Below are 6,000 nucleotides of genomic sequence, written 5' to 3'. Positions count from 1 at the left end.
GGCTGCTCCTGTGAGTTTTGTGTCTGACTTTCACTCTGCTTATAAAGAACTCCTGTAGTCTCCATAAAAGCCCAACCTGATTCATTTGGGCCACACCGTAACTGAACTAACATCTTAAAGAGATCTTATTTACAATGGGTCCACACCCACAGGAATGGATTAAGTTTAAGAACATAGCTCCAAACCAACCACATTGAAAATTACTGCCCCTGTATGACAACTTTGTTGAGAGTAGCAGACATATTTCAGGGTTTACTGTCTTGGACTTTGATGCCAAAATATTCTCCTTTAAAAGCCCAGATTAAGGACACTCATTTTCAAAATGTTTATTTTTTTCTTCAAAGCAACTTGATACTTCAGAGTAAAGTTTAAAGTAGAACAACTTCTAGGAACAAAATCGCTTCCTGCTACCTAACTGTTAAAACTTCCTGTGAGCTAAATATTTGTTTTTATGTAGTTCTAATTATCTTTGTTTCTCTTCCAGTCCCTGCATGCTTAGATGCCCTTCACAGCTGTAGGCTCATGTGCCTCCGTCGATTCTTTTCTTTGGTCTTCTCTTTGTAAGGTAAAAATGCCCAGTTAAATTTGAATTTCAGTGTATAATTTTTTTAGTGGATGTCCCATATTCCAAAGTAAGTATGCATGAGACATACTTAATGCTAAAAAATTATTCATTATTAAATTTAACAAAAGAAGTGCAAAACTTTTACTCTGAAAATTACAAAACAGTGTTGAAAGATATTAAAGATCTAAATAAATGGAAAGGCATCCTTTGTTTATGGATGGGAAGACATAATATTTTTAAGATGGCAATACTTTCCAAATTGATCTATAGATTCATTGCAATCCCTATGAGAATGTCAGCTGACTTCTTTGTAGAAATTAACAAGCAGATCCAAAATTCATATCAAAACACAACAGACTCAGAATATCCAAAACAATCTTGAAAAAGAACAAAGCTGGAGGACTCACACTTCCCAATTTCAAAACTTACTGCAAAGCAACAGTAATCAAGACAGTGTTTACTGGCATAAAGATATATATTAGAATTGAAATTCCAGAAGTAAATCTATGTATCTATGGTCAATTGATTTTCAACAAGAGTGCCAATACCATTCAGTGGGGGAAAGAATAGTCTTTACAACAAATGGTGCTGGGACAGCTGGATAGCCACAAGCAAAAGAATGATGTTTGACCCCTTATGTTACACTATACATAAAAACTAATTCAAAATGGACCAAAGACCTAAATATAAGACCTTAAAGTATAAAACTTTTAGAAGAAAATGTAGGCATAAATCTTCATGACCTTGGATTAGGCAATTGTACTTAGATATGACAGCAAAAGCACAAGTGATAAAAGCAAAAAATATATAAGCTGGACTTCATCAAAATTAAAACCTTTTGTGCTTCAAAGGATACTATCAAGAAAGTGAAAAGAACCCACAGAATGGGAGAAAATATTTGCAAATCATATATCTGATAAGGGTCTTATATCTAGAATATATAAGGAACTCTTACAACTCAATAATAAAAAGACAAACCAATGAAAATGTAGGCAATGCATTTGAATAGGCATTTTTCCAAGGAAGATATTCAGATGGTCAATAAGTACATGAAGAAATTCTCCACCTCTGTAGTCATCAGGGAAGGCAAATCAAAACTGCTGTGAAATACTACTTCAAATCCACTAGGTTGGCATAATCAAAAAAGTTATAAATTAACAAGTGTTGATGAGGATGTGATGGGAATGTAAAATGGAACAGCCGTTTTGGAAAACAGTCTGGTTGTTCCTCAAAAATTAAAGGTAGAGTTACCATCTGGCCATTGAACCTAGCAATTCTACTCCTAGGAATATGTCCAAGAGGAATGAAAATATATGTCCATGCAAAAACTTGTACACGAACATTCATAGCAGCATTATTCATGATAGCCATTATTAATAATAGCAGCATTATTCATAATAGCCAATAGAAACAACCCAAATTTTTATCAACTGATGAATGGAGAAACAAAATGTGGTATAACCTCACAATGCAATATTGCTCCACCATAACAAGAAATGAAGTACCGATACATGCTACAAGACAGATGAACCTTAAAAATATTATGCTAAGTGAAAGAAACCAGACACAAAAGGGCACCTTTGGTATGATTCCATTTATATGAAATGTCTAGAAAAAAGAAATCTATAGAGACAGGAAGTAAATGAGTAGTTGCTTAGGGCTGAGGACTAAGAATGATTTAGGGGTGATAGCTAAATGGTATTGGCTGTCTTTTAGGGGTGATGAAAATGTTCTAAAATTGATTGTGGTGATGATTGCACAATTCTGTGAATATATAACCATTGAATTGTACATTCCAAATGGGTGAACTGTATGGTATGTGAATTATATATCAATAAAAGTGTTTTTTAAAAGTCTTCATTGTTATTTGAAATTTAAATTTAACTGGGCACTCTTTTTATTTGCTAAATCTGGCAACTATATTTTAAGGGAAAATTGCCAGATATTTTCTTAGCAATTGCAATTTCCTATTATTCAGAAACACCTGTCTTTTGTCTTTTTTGTCTCAAAGAAACCACTCTCCTCTTTCCCCTTCATATTTATCTTGCTGGTCAGAACAACCTGCTCCTCTTATACTTTTTGACGAGACCACTGCTATTGTAGGATGGGAGTCTAGCTTTTTTTTCTGCCTTTGTGAGAATTAAATCCTAGATTCTGCATTTAAAAGAGAGTGAATTCTTCCATTTGCCACCCAACATTCTGTGAGTAATATTATTTAATGGAAGGTTAGCTATGAGACTGAAGGGAATTTTGAGGATTTTTATTTTCTCCCTTTTTCTTTTATGCCAGTGGTTCTCAAACAATGTTATATATTAACATCACTTGGGGAGATTTAAAAAATCCAGATACCCAACCCACATCCCAAGCCAATAATTTATTCAGTAGGTTTTATCAGTAATTTTATTAGTAAGTTTTAAAGCTTTCTATTTGCTTCCAATGTGCTGCCAACTTTGAGACCCAGTGCCTGAGTCAGGGTTTTCAAAATGCAATGAACATTCAAATCACCCGGGGGACTTGTTAAAAAGCAGATTCTAATTCAGCAGTACCCAAGATGCTGCATTTCTAAGACATGCTGTTGGTTCACAGACTATCCTTTGAGTATCAAGCGTTTACAATACCAGGGAAGGATGATGGGATAAAGTAGCAGGTGTGGTGTAAGTTAGGGAGGCTCACTTTCAGTAACTCCGTCGTGCCCATCTAAGTCCCCCCGCTTTAAAAGTCTAAGGTTATAAGTTTGCTACTAACTCTAAAAACCACCTTTTATTGAGTGGTCACTATATGCCATTTGCTCTCCATACATCATCACCTTATTTAAGCCTCAAAATATCCCATATGGAGTAGTATAGCAGATGTTGTTAATACCCCATCCCTACATCCCCTTTGTCCACTTCAGAGTTCACCTGAAGCCAAGCCCACCTTCGACACCTGTCTGCCTCTGCTTGTCTGCCTGTGGGCTTTCTCCAATGCCCCAGGAGCTGGCTCAGTTCCATGCCAGGAAGCCTGAAAGTGCTGACCACTGTACTGTCATTATTTCACATTCACTGTTGAAATGCAAGACTGTTCATAGCACTTGTGTTAATAATAGTCCCAAGCTGGAAACAATCCAAATGTCCATCAACAGGAGAACTGATTTAAAAAAATTATAGTTCTTTCATACAATGGAGTACCACAGAGCAAACAACCCCAAACAAACCAAAACAGCCTCTGGCTTTAGCGGCTTCCTCTCTGTTTTCTGTGTGTCTGTGTGTCCTCTCTTTTTGCTTTGGTCTATCTTAAATTCTCTAGAGCCATTTTTTTTCTTTTTTCTCTTTTTTTTTTTTTTTTGGTCTTCTCTCTGTGTTTTATCCTCTTATAAAAGACTCCAGTAAGAGGATTAAGACCCACCCTGAATGAGGTGGGTCACAACTCAACTCAAATTAAGGTCCTATTCACAATGGTTATACAACTATGGGAAGGAATTAGCTTTAAGAACATGATTTTCTCTGGGGTACCTACAGGTACCCCAAATCATCACAGGCTCCTAGTAATGCAAATTAAGACTTGCCCGTCCCCCCCACCCCGATTCAGTTGGCCACATCTTTACTAACAATAACATCTTCAATAGGTACTGTTTACAAATGGGTTCAAATCCACAGGAACACAGATTAAGATTAAGAACATGCTTTTTGTTGGGGTACATAATTCAGTCTACCACTGAGGCTCAAGAAATATTTGCATAGTAAAAAAAACTGAAGTTTAGAGTGACTGTGTAACCTGCCCAAAGATATGCATTAAAATATTGTCAGAGCTGAGATTTGACTTCAGGCTCCATTCTCTTAATTACTAAACTATACTACCTTTCTCCAAAGACTAGTTTTGCAAATAGATTTACTTTTTCTTTCAAAGTTATATTTGTATATGTTTAAAAAAAAAAAAAAGCCATAACAGTTAATATTGCTTTATGTAGATTTCCTTGGTACCCATAAATTTAATGTGTACTTGCATAGCTTTTATTCTTAGTATTCCATATATCGCAGTTTAAGTCTATATATGCATATATATACATATATATTAAATCTGAATAAAACAGAGAAAATAAAATTGGTCCCATACCCATAGGATCCTGCTACATAAATCACGCATATGTTTTGGTTTTGTTTTTGTTTTTCAATAAAGCAAGTAATACATGAAAGTTCCAAATGAAAAACAAAATCCTGTCATTAGCCCCCAGTCTCTCTCCCTTAAAGTACTGATACAGGCTGCGACATGGATGAACTTTGAAAACATTATGCTTAGCAATAGAAGTCAGATATTAGGCTCAATGAAAAAAAAATCCCCAAATATTTTCAGGATAAGATTTGAGAATCAAACGGATCATTTAAATTTTTGTAAATGGAGTGGAGAAGGCCAGGAAAAGTCAGGTAAGCATTTTAACCTGGGCTGCCAGTTTTTGTTATTGGCAGCCTGATGGTGTAGATGAGTGGGCACTCTGAGGCTTCTTGGCTGCATTACCTGGGCTCACCCCTGCAAGTGGTGGGGAAATAGGGGCTTACTCATTGAGCACTAAATGCCTGAGGATTCTGTTCCAGTTTGTCTACCTAATATTCAAATTTTTCATTTAATTTCTCAGCTCCCTCCTCCACAAAATGTGGAAAAAAAATAACAGCTCGTCTGATCTGTCCTGAGCAGCTTTCGTGAGATCATATTTTGAAGTCCTTGAAGCTCTTTGGAGAAAGGAGGACTCCCTGATAATTTGAGGGTGTTATGCCAGGGCTTCTGTAACCTTACCTGGTCAGTATCTGTTATGTGTCCCTGGCATGTGCTGCTGAATGAAGTACTGATGTGGTGAATGAAACAGCAGCGTGGTCTGTGGAGAAAAAATGTCTGTATACACCACCCCATCTTATCTGGGGCTCAAACTTTTTGGTGGCTCTGACTCCTTTCTACCAAGTAGACACAGTGTCTTTCACCATAGAAAATGCATGACACTTGAGTCTACTGCATGCCATTGTGAATTGCCCAAAATTCCACCCCTAACCAAAGATTTCATCAACCCTGGGGAGATCAAGCAAGGCAAAAAAAATCCTTTCTAGTTTTGCTTGAGGTTTACTGACTATGGTGCCCTCTGCAAAGGGGATATGTCATGGGCCCCTTGGTTGTGTCTTTTTGTCTCAAGGAGGACACAAGTTCATCAGTAGGTATCAGGCTTTTCTAGAAGCAGTTAATGGTTGGTCATATGTATTTCAGCATAGGAACAAAGAGCTCTTTGAGGTCCTTGCACACACTGGACACCTCAAAATAAAAGGATGAGTAGCCAAGATAAAAATGACCTTCCAGTGGTTTGCTCCTGTGCTGAGGCTTTCAAATACTGGAGTTCTCAGTCAATAATATATCTCCCTGACCTGCATGATGGGAGAAAATCTCTGGCTGAGTGACTTTTCTTTCCCCTCAGTCCC

Source organism: Choloepus didactylus, chromosome 1, assembly GCF_015220235.1.
Source record: "Choloepus didactylus isolate mChoDid1 chromosome 1, mChoDid1.pri, whole genome shotgun sequence".
NCBI classification, from domain to species: domain Eukaryota; kingdom Metazoa; phylum Chordata; class Mammalia; order Pilosa; family Megalonychidae; genus Choloepus; species Choloepus didactylus.
Note: the sequence above shows the minus strand (reverse complement) of the source record.